The following is a 15965-nucleotide window of genomic DNA, read 5'->3' on the forward strand; positions in this document are numbered from 1 at the left end:
ACACTTTGATTTCAATCTTCTGGCCTTCTGAAGTGTGAGAGAATAGCTATCTGTTATTTTAAGCCATCCAGTTTGTGGTAATTTGTACAGCAGCCGTAGGCAATTAAATCAGTACCTCTTTTGGCAGCTCAGTCTGTACTTTGTGAATTATGTTGTTCTTGTGCTGTAAAGTGAGAGAAAATGAAGCTATTCATTCATCTTTATTAGCTTCTTATGTTCTGGTGTTTTCAAAGGTGGCTTTTCTTCCAAGTAAGCAGAGGTGAAAATGAAGCAGTTCAGAAGAATGAAGTTTAAGATACCTTAGCAAGTGTGAAAGTGATTTAATTACAGATTGAATCATCGCCTCCCATTTAATTCTTTCATTCCTTTTCCCCACTTTCTTCCTCTTCCTCCTCCTTTTCCTCATCCTCCTTCTTCATCTATCTGTATTGAATTTATCTATCATTAAAAGAAAACATATTAAACATATTTTTTAGTCTTAAATTTGTTTTTCCATTTCTAACTTCTAGTCAGAGCTCAGCACCTTAGAATAACCAGTGTAACCTTATTCAAAGGTAACCAGAGCCCAAACATAGTTAGCCAGTCTGACTCTGCTTACGTATGTGGTTTTTCTCTTGGGCCTTTCAAAGTATTGAAAAATAACTTGCAGACCCTTCCAATCTCATTGCTACTGTTAGTATTTGGTAAGATGTTACTGTCTTGGAGCAGGGATTCATTCTTTTTAGCCCACTGCCCATCACAGACTCCAGCACAGACTAGGTTTCCACATATTTGTTGATCTAGATTGTTGAGTCAAGGATTGAATTTATGGCCTAATACTGAAGAGTTCTTAAAGTGAATTATCTTCATAAGACTGGAAGCATTTAAGTGTCTCAGGCTTTCATGAACTTAGGAGGCCTCCATGTGTTTGCATATCAATAAGTGTGCTCTCCATTGTAAGTATCAAAGAACCCAAGTCAACCTGCTTAAACAAAGGGAATTTATTGGCTTGTGCAATAAGTACCAACTTTAGGTGAGGGTTGATCAAGCAGCTCAATGACCTCTTGGTCTGACTGGTAAGGATACCTGGGTAACAGAGCCCCTTTTGATTTGAAAATCTTTAGTTCAGAGAGTCACTGGACCAGGCTATATTAGCTTGGGAAGGCTGAGAATGAAAAATAGGGCTATGTTTATGTCCAAGTATATTGTACTGGGCTGGCCACCAACTTTAGTTTAATCATAAATTGTATAGTTCCGAAAGTAATGGTGTGCAACTGACCCAAATGAGGGCACCGCAATATTTATTCAGGCTACCTAACATGCAGGGCAAGTCCACCCTTATTAATGGAGGAGGGCAGTTGGGTGTCTAGAAAGTCTAATGTGATCTTCCTCTCTCAAATTTATCATATGCAACTGTGGGTCTATTGTTGAGAATTTTTGTGACTTGGAAGCTTATAATTCCTTTGGAGAGTAGGGTTGACCTCTCTGCTGTATATTTTTACCACTCTGACTTCCTTCTGTACTTTTTCAATTAGAAAACCTTGTCTGATTTGCCCAAACCAAGGTCAGTGTTTGTTCTGGAATTAATCTGCATTCTCCAGAGAAACAGAACCAATAGAATGTATACGTATGTATATATCCCTATATGTCTCTATGTATCTAGGTATCTATCTATGTATCCATCTATCTGTCTAGATTTATTACAAAGAATTGCTTACATGATTATGGAGGCTGAGAAGTCCAGACACAAGAGGCTGATGGTATACTTAAATTCTGAGACTAAAGGCCTGATAACCAGGAAAGCTGATGGTGTAAATTCCATTTCAAGTCTGAGTCTGAAAACCAGGAGAGTCAATGGTGTAAGTTCCAGTCTGAGTCCATGTCCGGAGGCAGTAGAAGACCGATATCCCAGCTTGAAGACAGTCAGACAGAGAGAGGAAAAATTCTTTCTTATGCATCCTTTTATTTTATTTAAGTTTTCAACAGGTTGGATGAAGGCTCAGTCTCCTGATTCAAATGTTACTATCATCCAGAAACAGACATATTCAGAAATAACATTTAACCAAATATCTGGGCATCCTTGTGGCCTGGTGAACTTGACATATAAAATTAACTATCACATACTTACCCTACTATTGACATTTGCCAATTCAGTGGTTACCTATAGCTAACTGCTTTAGACCAGTCCTGGACCACCCTTGAAGCTGGAGCTGGTGTCAGTCCCTGCCTAAACCACATAGCAGTTCTACAGTGGACCAGGGCTGAAATTGATGCTAAGGGAGGCTATCACAATGTCTACTCGTTTTCATTATCTTTTCAACTTCTAATGGATATTTCCTTTGCTGTGGCAGAGATCATTATTGTCTTCCTTTAGCAAATGAGAAAACTGTGAGATCACACTCTTACATTTCAAATTATTTATCAGTCTAAAAGAGACTATTTGTTTATATAGAGAGTATTTGGAGGTGTGAGAAATGTAACTGAGGCCAGCATGCTGTAAGAAGGTGGTTTGATCTGTGCTTCATGGAAACTCAGTGCTTCCCCCAGAGCTGAGATGGACAAGGAGTGGGTGAGGCTATGAATTCCCACCTTACTTCAGTCACAGTCCTTCTTTCTTAGACGTTTCATATATGTTGCAGTTATGCATGCAGGATTCCATTTAAATCTAAGCTGTCACTGCACAGGTTGAAAACCACTACTCCATCCTAGCTCTATGATCTTGAAAACAAAAATCCCTTCCTTTTTTTAGTGCTCAGTTCCCTTTACCTGTACAATGAAGGTGTTGAACTAGGAGTTTTTGAAGCTTCCTTCCATCTTTGACAGTTCATGATTTTGTGACTTTTACCATTGGCCAAGGTGGAACTTATTAATTTCATGAAAACTGACTAAATGACTGTCTCAGAAGTTATTAAATCAGCACAGCTTCCTCATCTTAGTGAGTTTTCAGCTGGCTAATGCCACATGACAGTCAGAAAATGCCAACATTGCTGGTGTGGGATGGAGTTAACAGTGTGAGATTTGCTAAGTGTTTCTGCGCAATCAGTGTGAAAGCAATCACATCTCCAGAGTGAGAAAGGTCACTGCCCTGTAGCTGCCAAACCTCACCACACTAAGGGGACATGAAGGGGACTGCCACCTGCAGAACACAAATCAGGCTAAAAAATGAATACCCTTTGCAGTTGCAGTCTAATAGCACCGAATGTCAAATGATATTACTTTGGGAGATTGTTAAGCCCCCTTCTCAGTGCACAGCAGTGTATAAATCCCCTCATCTCATTTGATTAATCTGAGAGACTATAGAATATGTTATTAGGCATAGAAAACATGACTGCAATGTGACAGTCTAGTATTACTGAGCATGAAAATCCCTTTAAGTCCTGATTTTTTTCTAGTTCCACATTGTTTGAAAGTGGGGGAACATTGATCTCAGTGAATGGGTATCCTATATAAATTAATGTTAGTGAGTACATACATAAGTGAAAAATGTATGTTAGTGAGTACATACATAAGTGAAAAATATGATTAGTTTGTACAGTGAATCAGAACCCCCCCTTCTACAGCATCAGAACTCTTTCTTTTGTTGTCTTTTACAACCTGTAACTTGGCAGGAAGGAGACTATAATACAAGCCGTGTTTATCTCTAGCTGGTAAGATTACAGTGATTTTTAACATTCTTTCTGTTATTTCTCATACTTTTTTTATAGTGGGCACATATTATAATACGAATTACCTTTGCTCATTTAAAAGTAATCCTTTTCCCAGAAAGGTCCCTGAGAATACTGTCTTTTTCTCCCATCCTAAAATGGAGAAATGTACCTGAAATGCCATGTGAAATAGATTAACTGAGCCCCGCCTAGGAAGCATGCCGCTTCTTCTTTTTCACGACCTGCAGCCGCTGTGGCCTGACAAGCAGTAAGAAATGTGATAATAAAGACGATGAGCCACTCCAGGGCTGGATTTCATTTCTAGCTTAATTAAATCCTAGAAACACACCTGACCTCTAGCTTTGAAGAGCTGCCGCCAAAGCCAGGTGCCCTCATCAGCTCGGGCTCACCCTGCAGTGATTGTGGGAAGCCAGCCTGAAAGGAGAGGGTAGAGGGAGGCAGAAGCCAATGGAGATGAAACAGTGGAGTCAGGAAGCAATATTTCAGAGACAGCCATTTTATCTGGTGGGCGATCTCTTTGCCCTTCTGCTTAAAAGGTAAACAGTGATGCTAACCTACAAATTGAAACTCCTCCAATGACACCCCACTGCCCTGCCACCTGTCCTCTTCCACCACCTCCTCTCAGCTCCCTGCCCCCACCAGTTGTGGTAAATTGGGTACAAAATGCACTTGGTTGGCACAAGTCCTGACTGGCCCATCAGTATGCATAGGCTGATTGGTGCCTCTTGCATTTACAAACTCCTAGTTGCTCTGGTCCCTCAGCCGCAGCTGACACCTGATGCTGCTACCTGGGGTCTCTTTGTTTCATATCCCAGAGAATAGAAATGCTCTTGAAATGTAGATAAAGAAGAATAAAAGTCTTTGCCATGATTTATTGAGCCCAGAATTGTACAAGGAACTTAAAGCTACATCACCTTGTTTTCACAGCCATTTGTGATGTATTAACATGGTTTTACAGGTGAGGAAATGGAGCTCCAGAAGAGCTTCTTAGAAAAATGTCTTATATTCAAGATCTCGACACAGGGATCTGGGTTTATGGGATTTTTTTGAGGGGATGCTATCAAGAGAAACCTGCAGGGAGGCACGGAGTGGGAGAGAAAATGGGAAGGGTGAGCAGGGATTTGGTCTCTGATATGGTTTTGCTGTGTCCCCATCCAAATCTCATCTTGAATTGTAATCCCCATCAACCCCACGTGTCAGGGGCAGGAGCAGGTGGAGGTAGTCGGATCATGGGAGTGGTTTCTCCCATCCTGTTCTCGTGATAGTTAGTGAGTCTCATGAGATCTGTTGGTTTTATAAGCATCTGGCATTTCCCCTGCTTGCACTCACTCTGTCCTGCCACCCTGTGAGGAAGATGCCTGCTTCTTCTTCACCTTCTGCCATGACTGTAAGTTTCCTGAGGCTTCCTCAGCAATGTGAAACTGTGAGTCAATTAAACCTCTTTTATTTATAAGTTACCCGGTCTCGGGTATTTCTTCATAGCAGTGTGAGAACAGACTAATACAGCCTCAGTACCCAATGGAATGCCAACTAACCCAGACTTGGGGGTCCAGGGAAGGTTTCCATCTGAGAAGGGGTCAACTAGGATTGAGAGTGTATCACTGAGCAGAAAGTACCATATTTTCCCCCACTACCACCTGCCAGCATTTTCCTTGTCTTTCAAGAATCATCTCATATTTTATCTCCTATGAAGTCTCATGACCCCAACCTGTGATGTCCTTTCCTCTTTGGCCTTTGAGCAGTTTATACCTTCACAAGGGTTGCCATAATTTTTAGAAAATAAGAGCATATCTATCTTTCTGACTCAAGTGTGGGCTTCTTGAGAGAAGAAGTCTTGCCTTCTTTCATATATAATACCCCTGCATTGTACACAATGCCTTGTCCATAGTAGGCTACAAACTAACATCTGTTGAGTTCAGTACTCCTTGTATTTGGGGAGCCTTTCCTGGTGTTATTACTTTTGTCAATCTTTCATTCAGCATTAATACAATGTATATTATTTGTGAATAGCTCAAGGGGCCCTTTGTTGGTGGCTGCCAGTTTCACTTCCTGACCACCTGTCCAAGAGTCTCAGAGTCCATGAAACAGCAACAGGAAGGTGAACATCAAGGTAATTCTAGCAGAGGTTTAGTTAATGGACCAGGAAGAAAGGCAGCTACATGGGGGAAGGGGAGGGGATGTAGAAGAAACAGGTTTATTAGAATCAGGAGGCTTGAAGCACCGCTCATTAGTCAGTTTGTGCATCTATAAAATGACACAAAGGTGCTGCCTGGCTGAACTTAAGGGGCTATTGTTGAGGGTCAAAGGAGACAAGATAGGTTAACTCTACAGACTGTGCAGATAAAATTAATACATGTTTATAATCAATGCTGGCTCAGAGGCAAGGATGGCAGGCAAAATGGCTTGGAATCCCTCCCTGATATTCAGGTGGCATATTTTACCTTCACCTGTGTGTGCACTCAGAATTCAGTGCCTCAGGGGAAAAAGAGAGAAAAAGGAAAGTCAGTGTTCTTTCTCTTTGCCTCCTGACTTTAGGTATCTATATATGCTGTAATTAGGGACCCAGATTACACTGCAATTTCAGAAAGTTTCCTGTTTAATTTTACAAAGACATATACACTTTACAATGCCTGACACCTGCTTAAGTAGGCAAATAATTGTTTTGACACTGTGACAGTTGTAGAAAATATATTTTAAAAATTTCTGAAACCTGCCAATTGGATAATTAGGATCTAATTCTCATTTGCCAGTGCAATGAGCTCTCCAGGCCGAATGACTCCCTGATGGTGTGCCAGACACCTTTCCTGGTCCCCATGTGCTGGTGGAGATTTAGTTCCAAATAATTGTTCCATTCCTCATAGATGACTGATTTTCGACCTTTAATGATAATACCAATTATGTATTGAGTGTTTCACTTGTGGATTTCTTTGGATGGGGATTTTACTACAACTCATTGCTTGAAAAATCACTTTAATTTAATGGTAGGGCTATTCAGGACTTCACGATCCACAGTGACCCTGTGGCTGGCCCAAGGCTGTAGGGCATAGGGCACAGAACTGGCACTCCTGTTCTGGGAAAAGGTGGCCAGGGAAGGAGGGATGGCCTAAGGCACTGAGTCCAATGAAGCAGATAAAGAGCAAATCCAGGACATGAGGCAAAGGATCAGTAATAGAAGTGGCCAGAAGCACCATCTTGTTTCTTTGGGTCAGATTTAGTAGAGATCCTGGAAATGCTGGGGGCAGAGAAGGTGGTGTGGTTTCTTTCTTGGACTGCCAGGGCTGCACTGCTGAGCCATAAGCTTGGGAGCTGTTGAGATGCTAAGGGCAGGCAGCCTTCCAAGACCCTAGACTTGCTTAGGGTCTCCAAAGAGCATCTATTATATTTCTATCATCTTGTGGATGAGGGAACTGAGGCCCAGATTAGTGAAGTGGCCTGTTCGAGGTCACACAGCTCAAAGATGTTCAGTTCAGGCAAAATTTACTCTGCTGGATCCTCCAGGGGACATAGAAAAATGCTCCAGTGTCTAGCCAGCTGCCAAAAACCTTTTTTCACATCTTATTCGGACTTGTGATTAGGTGAATATTGAAATGTCTTTAAGATCTATCATTTCTTTTTCAAGGGGTATGTCTTAAATCTTGTCTACCTGTGTGGACTAAATTGGTCATTGGCACAGAAGTTTGGATTTTATTCTTGTCCATTTTACAGATGAGGAAACAGATCCCAAGAGGTGAAGTGGCCTACTTAATGTCACATGGCTAGTAACTGAATCAGTGCAATAGAGAACTAAGAATTGACCCATGCATGTATGATTATGCTGGACTTTCTAGGTACACAGAGAGAGTTAATCAAGGCACTTGTAAGTCACTTATGGAGGCAAGGTTTTGTTAGCTACTCCTCTCCTATCAAGCAGAGGCTGGTGCCTAGGAAAGTAGGTAACAGAGACTGAGCCATCTCTTTCCTGGGTCCTGGGATTGTGCCATATGGAACAGGTAGACACAAGGGGAAACTGCTCTGAAGGTGAGAGAAACATCAGAATTAAGACAGAGAGTCATATATGAGAGCTTGTCCAAGGGGCAGAGGAAGAACAGAAGCCAGGTGAAGTGTTTATACACACAGAAATGTAAGTGCAAACAGTGCAGAAGCACATACAATGAAAATCAACTGTTCCTTGTCCCATCCCTTTTCTCCTCTGATCCACTTCCCACAGGTGAACCCTTTCTGCTTTTAATTCTTCCAGTGGTTACCTGTATAATTCTAAATAGTATGTGAAACCTTTGTTTCTCTAATTATTAATTTTAAACATCAGCTATAGACTCCTATTATGAGTGGGAAAGAACTGTCTTACTTGTCCCATTTTCTCTTCCCTTATCCTATTTTTTATAGTTATATTATTAGTTTGGGTTCTTCTATTGGTATGTTAATAATTTTAAAAAGTTACATCAAATGCTACATCTTGATCTGTCAAATTGAAATAAATTTGACTTGCTGCTATGAGAGATGTTAGATGAAATTAGAAGCCCTGAATTTTCACTTTTCCCCCTACCAATTCTCACAATCTTCCAACAACATCATTAAACATCATCAAGGTTTATTACTTTTTCATTCTGTTTTATAAATATGCTTTGCCTGTAGCTTGGATTCAAAAATCAAGCACCAATGTGGGTCATTAGCAATATAATGATTATATATTATTCACCCCAAACCAAATAGAGTGACTGGCCCTTCTGAGATGAGAAATAACACAGAGCATGTGCAACTTAACGCCACCACCTTCTCACCACCCGAACTTATTTCAATTTGCTTCACCACCTCAAAATCATGACACATGAATTTGCTTTATATTTGTAGCTTTTTGTATAGATTCTGTTTTTGTCTAAAGCTTCTAATTTTCATTTTTCTTATGGAAAAGAAACAAATTCTTTACCATTTTACAAAGATGTTCCTGCTTCATCACATTACCTATCAAATTGGAATCTACTTTTTTTCTTTTTCTTTTTTCTTTTGAGATGTAGTCTCACACCGTCACCAAGGCTGGAGTGCAATGGTGTGATGTCAGCTCACTGCAACCTCTGCCTCCCAGGTTCAAACAATTCTGCCTCAACTTCCCCAGTAGCTGTGATTACAGGTGCCCACAACCATGCCCAGCTAATTTTTGTATTTTTAGTAGAGATGGGGTTTCACCATATTGGTCAGGCTGATCTCAAACTCCTGACCTCGTGATCCACCCACCTCTGCCTCCCAAAGTGCTGGGATTACAGGCATGAGCCACCGTGCCCCACCCTGGAATCTACTTTTTAATGGAGACTTTTTTCTTGGAACTCTAAATGTTCTTGTTGGGGCTTTTTATTTTTCACAGCCAATTGCATAGTTCTCTCTCTGGTTTTTATTTTAAATGTATTAGTAAATTTGGCCTATTGTTTTCATGGTTCCTATTTTATTTGTGTCTTTCTTTTTTCTTTTGGTCTCAAGTTTATCCTCAAGTATTTTTTTTTCTCAGTAAGGGTGTATAAGGAGATATCTCTGAGTCTTGCATGATTTAATATTTAGCCTTCACATTTGAGTAACAAGTTTTTGTGTAAGACTAGAGATTCAAGATTACTTTTCCTGCAAGCTTTGAAGCCATTTGCTGCAGGTTGAGTTCCCCAGAAGCAGAGATGGAGTTTAGGGAACAAAATATTTATTAAGGATCAACACCTGCAAAAGGAAGGAGGCAACGGGAAGACTGGGCTAACTGAGCAGTTGAATGGAGACAGTCTTGAAAAAGCCTCAGCTGACATGGCAGGTGCCCTGGGTCATGGGTATTCATAATACTCATGGATATTATTTGCTGGGCAGAAATGGTTGAACGCTTATGCCCTCCCTCTCTCTGTCACCAGATACATGCTGCTCTGGGAAGGGAATGACCTTGCGTGAAGTGGCTGAAGCTGACCCTGAAGGAGCTGACAGCTGGAGGCTCTGTGCTCACTGTAGTCCGTGCATCTGGGTAGGAGGTCTTCCTTGAAAGGGGATCAAGGTAGCACATCTCTATGTCTACCATAGCACTGATCCATGGTATTCTTATAAAAACCTGTTTTAAAAAATTTTCTCTTTCTCTGTAAGATTTAGGACACTTTCTTTTCCCTTGGCAGTAGGGTTGCTGTTATGGCATATTTATGTGGAGTACAAAAAGTGTCCTTCCTCTAGGTGGGTGCAGCCCTGCAGCCCAGCACCACAGAGCCTGGCTTGGTAAGTATGGGCTGGATTTGATCTCCACTGACCCCTTTGGCTGGGTGCTGTTGTGCAGAGTAAAGCCTGTACATCCAGAGGCATAGCCCTGTTTGGTGTGCTCATGGTTTATGAGGATGTGTCCTTCTCATTTTGCTCAGCATTTGGTGGGCCTGGGCCTTTCATTCCAAGTGTTTTGGACCTTGGTTCTGGGAAATTTCCTTCTTTACTTCTTGCTGTCTGTAAGTTTTGTGGGTCATAGCAGTTAACAGGTTTCACTTAAAGGCATGAGGCAGAGAGTATGTACACAAGTGAGGTTACTCTCTTAATGCAGCTTCCTCATCCTGTTTTGTCTGTCGATACGATTCCATATGCTTTCTCTCTTCCATTACTTTGCTAAACTTTCAGATCTGCTGGTGCTCCTTCTGTCCTCCCCATTGTCAGTGCTAATATGGATTTGTTCACTTTTTAACTTCTTTATTACAATCATTGGACTTTTAATGTGATTTTTTGATGGAATATTGTAGACAGATAACTCCATGCATTCGATCTTCTATTCTGAACAGAATGCTTGTCTGGTATTCTGAATAACAGTTGACTGAAAACAGCAATGGCTTGAGGTTTTCTGTCAGTTTGGCTTTAGAAGTGGTGTTCTAACTGGAAAGAGGTGAGAGGAAATATATTTTGAAACTCTTTGCTTGTAGTAGATTCACTGTTTTTATTTAGGGTATATGATTACTTGACATGCATGACTTGAGGGATATTGGAGTCTATGGAAGGTCAAAAGTCACTCATCCCAAGGTGCCACTGTTGTTTAGAAGAGATTTTACTGAGTCAAAAGTTGTTAGATGGATGCTGGCCTCCTTAAAGATGGCTCATCTATCTTGAGGAAGGGGTTAGGGAAGAATGGAAAGACAAATAATTTTCTTCATTTTATTTAACTGTTTTCACAGAGACAACACGGTATAGACAATGAAATGTGTTTTATGCCAAATTTCTCATGTAACGCTCCCCAGTAAAGACACATACAAGTTATTTCTAGCAACATCCTCAAATTAGACCCTTAAAATGGTCCTTTCTCCCTTCCTTTCATAAAGGCACTTACTATGGATTGAACTGTGTTCCTGCAAAATTTATATGTTGAAGCCCTGACTGAATTGGAGATAGAGCCTTTACAGTGATAATTAAGATTAAATGAGGGCATAAGGTTGAGGCTCGAATCCATTAGGACTAGTGTCTTTATAAGAGGAGAAAGTCATGAGAAGAGAAAAGGCCAAATGAGGACACAGTGAGAAGGCAGCCATCTGCAATCCTGGGAGCAAGGCCTTGGGAGAACCCAAACTGCCAACACCTTGATCTTGGAATTCCAGACTCTAGAATTGTGAGAAAATAAACTCTGTTGTTTAACCACGGAGTCTGTAGCATTTTGTTATGACAGCCCTAGAAAACAAATACAATACCCTAAACTTTTCTGGGAGAAATTTTTGTGACACCCTTATTTGGAGTCAGTTTCAGCCAGATGCTGTTTCCCAATTATTTCTGACCTTTATGAAAGTCAAAGATGAAGTAATTTGGCAAAACACTTTGAAATAATTTTTCTGCTGGTATGTACTGAGTTTCAGAGAGAGAAAGAGAGATACCATGTATTGGATGTTGTTTTGTTTCTATGTCTGGGCTTGGTCCTCAGGGGATACAGAAGATCAATAAGACATGGTCTCTCTTCTTAAGGATTGTTTCCTATAGGTGGATCTGCATTAAATGACATGGATATGTCCACTTAGTGATAGACAGAGTGGACATGTCCATAGAGTGGGTGGCTTTTGTAAAGTCTAAGAAAAAAATCCATAGAGATGGGAAATATCAGCTCAGTTGAATGACAAGCAGGTTGAATTGTTTCCAAAGGACTGAAATGTTCACTAAATTTTTACTCTGTATTTTCAAGAGAATGGGACTCACAAGATGTTCAGCATTGCTTCCTAATTGTCCGTGATCTTTCATGCTGGGCTTTCTTTGTTGCTGTTTACTGCTTAGCCTGGACAATGCTCCTAGTTCCATCTTTTACCTACTTCTATACTGAATGAAGCCTTTAGTGGACTCTAGTTACTATCTGAGTGTCACTTCCTACTATACCTGACCTTAAAAGCAAGTTATGCATCCTCTCTGTGTTTAAGTGAAGATTATTATCGTTCCTGTTTAACACACTTAAAGTACTCAGCTGACTTTAGGATATGTATTAAATATTCATTAGGTGTCAGTTGTGTCTGGAAGGTACTTTCCCACCTTCAAGGAGCAACTCAAGCTTTTTGTCCCCCTGCTCAGCTATATTTGGCATTTCTCCTTCTGGGCTCCTAGAGCACTTTCACGTATCTCTTATTTCACATGTCGTGTTATAGAGATTTTTAAAATTATCTGTCACATACCCTGGTCTCTGAAATCAAGAGAATATTATATTTTATTATAATCTCAGTTTATTATAAAGGTACCTGACACATAGTAGGTGTTCAAAGATTGTTGCTGATTAAATACTTGTGACCTTGTTGTGGGGGGGAATAATATGTGGTTTTTGTACCAAAAAAAAAAAAAACAAAATAAATGAATACTTAGGACCAATTGATCTTTGATTTGGGGTAAAGCATATAGAAAAATAAGAGGAAAAGATGGAGTTGAACTATAGAACACAGGCAAGAGAGACATTTAAGGATTTTATTATATTCAATTGCTTGGCTGTCTGGGAATTGGTGATTATAAAATATCTGATGTGATTTGACCCAGTGAAAATTGGGCAGGTGAATGAAATTCTATTTGGGAAGATTGGCATTCTTGAGAACTGACAAAAACTGTATCTTCCATCAGCTTTAGCATTATTTTGGTTCTGATTACATGTGGCTATTAATGCCTGATCCTAACTACTGTAGAACCTAATATCCTCCCAAATGCCATCTTCCACAAATTGCAAAAGTATCTTCTCAGACAAAATCTGAGCTTCTCTCAACCTGCTGAGATGAACTTGCAATTATTTTTTGGCCTGGAGAACGTAACTTTAAGACGCAAATTTGAAAAATGAATTCCAAAGCACCATTATTGTGCATGTAGAAGAAATCTTTATTTTGCATATTATTCACCTTGATCTGAATATTTTATATTGCTTGGTTTATGTGGGGTTTATGGTATGTGCTAGGGATTTTTCTCCTTCATAAAGGAGATGGCTCAGCCATCTACTCAAAGTGAGTTTGATTTAAATATCATTATTAGGAAGCTGAATTGGTTCAGAAGATTGTGAGACTCAAAGCAATTGTTCTGCTCAGCTCCCCAAGGACAAAGCAAGGGAACTGAGCCTTGTCCAGGACCATAGAAGGGTGTCAGCTTGGATGACAGGCTGGTGTTAGTGAAACATTTTAAAACATTGTTTACATGAGAATTATTTTTTAAAGAACTGTGGTGTGAATCACACTATTTTCAATCACACTCAGTCTCTTAGGTAGCTGACAAATTTATACACGTTATCAGTGAGATACATGGGTAGGTGGTAATTTTTTTTTTTCTTGTTAACTAAGAATTGGTACCAGGGAGGCCCAGGGTCTAGGTTTCATTTCTATGAGTTAGCCAGCTAAACTTAATTTCCTAGTGTTGATAGCTCCTTAATTTTCACTCTTATACAGTAGTCCCCCCTTATCCATGGTTTCACTTCCTGCAGTTTCAGTTACCTCTGGTCAACCACAGTCTGAAAATATTAGATGGAAAATTCCAGAAATAATTCATAAATTTTAAATTGAATTCCATCCTGAGTAGTGTGATGAAATCTCACACTGTCCTGCCTGGGACGAGAATTATCCCTTTGTCCAGCGTTTCCACACTGTAATGTTGCCTGACCATAAGCCACTTAGTAGTGGCCTTGGTTATCAGATCAACTGTCGCAATATCGCAATGCTTGTGTTCAAATAACCCTTATTTTACTTGATAATGGCCCCAAAGTGCAAGAGTAGTGATGCTGGCAATTTGGATATACCAAAGAGAAGCTGTAAAGTGAGTGCTTCCTTTAAGTGAAAAGGTGGCCTTGATGTTCCTTGGCTAGGGTTTAGTGCTATCCACAGTTTTAGACATCTGCTGGGGGTCTGGGAGGCCATCCTGTATGGATAAGGGGGGACTACTGTATTTTTATAGCTGTTCTATTTTATTGCTAGTTATTGTTGTTAATATCTTACTGTGTCTAATTTACGAATTACACTTTATCATAGGTGTGTACGTATAGAAAAAAATAGTATAGGGTGTGGTACTATCTGTGGTTTCATGCACCCATTAGGGGCCTTGGAATGTGTCCCCTGCGGATAAGGTGGACTACTATGGTTAATATTCATTTAAACACAGGATACCACTGGATCCTCATGACTGCCTTGTGAAGTAGACAGTGATTCCCATTTCAGAGATGTAGAAACCCAGGCTCAAAGAAGCTAAATAAGTAACTCATGAACACAAAATCGTATGTGACTGTGATTGTCAGTTTTGTGTGTCAACTTGTCTGGGTTATAGTCCCCCGTTATTCAATCAAACATTAATCTAGGTGGTGTTGTCAAGACATTTTGCAGATGTGGTCAAAGTTCATAATCAGTTTTCTTTAAGCAATGGAAATTACTCTAGATAATCTGGGTGGGCCTGATTCAATCAGTTGAAAGCTCTTAAGGGCAGAATTGAGGCTTCCCAGAAGAAGAAATTCTGCCTTTGGACTGCTTCAGCTTGTGCCTGAAGGTTCAGCTTACTCTTCCTATGGCCTGATCTGTGGATTTTGGACATGCCTAGCCAGTCCCCACAGTTGCATAAGCAAATTCCTTGCAATCAAATTTCTTAATATATATCTCCTGCTGGTTCTGTTTCTTTGGTTGAACCCCAGCTAATATACTGACCAAGTGATGCCTCAAATTATAAGAGCAACATTTTATATTTGTATTGAGCTTTATAGTTTACAAACTGCTTTCATAGATACTGTCCTTAAGGCTGTGAATAGGCAAGTTAATCAGTCATCATTTTTGTCGTCACCACTAATATCATCATCGTCTGATATCATCATTGCCGGACACTACCATCATCACCGTCGTCATCACCATTTTATATTAATAGCTGAGAAAAAGACTATGCAACCTATAAGAGGCAGATCTGGGACCAAGGACCAGTTTTTCTAACTTCAAATATTATGTGCAACATTAGCATCTACCTGCATAAAACTTCAAATGCCTTATCCTCCAGGTTTCTTGATGACTTCCAAAAATAATTTCCTTCATTATAGCTTATCAGCACACAGCTTTCTAGCTACCTCACCCATGGCAAATTCTAGACCTTATTATCATCGGTACTCATATCATTTCTAAAATCGCTATTTTAAACATGTATTTAAAAATCTCCAGTTATGACCTCTTCCTGTGGGTTCTTCTTTATCAAAGTTCTGGTTATTTTGAAGTCCTAATTTAAGTGGTCAGTAGTTTGTGTTCATGGTTAAGTGCATCCTATGAACAATGTGTTTTTTTGTTTTTTTGTTTTGTTTTTTTTTTTGAGATAGATTCAAGTCTCACTCTGTCACCCGGGCTGGAGTGCACTGGTGCAATCTCAGCTCGCTGCAACCTCTGCCTCCCAGGTTCAAGCAATTCTCACGCTTCAACCTCCCGAGTAGCTGGGATTACAGACATGCACCACTATGCCCGGCTAGTTTTTACATTTTTAGTAGAGACAGGGTTTTACCATGTTGTCCAGGCTGGTCTCGAACTCCTGGCCTCATGTGATCTGCCTGCATCGGCCTCCCAAAGTGCTGGGATTATAGGTGTAAGCCACTGCACCTGGTCCCTATGGACAATTTTTAATGGAAAATTTTAATTCAGTAACATAAAAATTCATTGTTACTCAATGAATATCTGTCTAGCCACCAAGATTCCAATGTGAATATCTCCTCTATCTCATCATAATGATATAGATGAGACCACATGAGCTATTTTTAAGCAATTATATATATGCGTATATGTATGTATTATATATTGCAGCATGTCAACCGCAGAACATATTTGAAACTGACTCCTTGAAAAAAATTATTAAATCACAAAAACTGAGAATCAAAATCTTGACACTTGTCATAAA

The sequence above is a fragment of the Pan paniscus genome, chromosome 2 (assembly GCF_029289425.2).
Source record: "Pan paniscus chromosome 2, NHGRI_mPanPan1-v2.0_pri, whole genome shotgun sequence".
Classification (NCBI taxonomy): domain Eukaryota; kingdom Metazoa; phylum Chordata; class Mammalia; order Primates; family Hominidae; genus Pan; species Pan paniscus.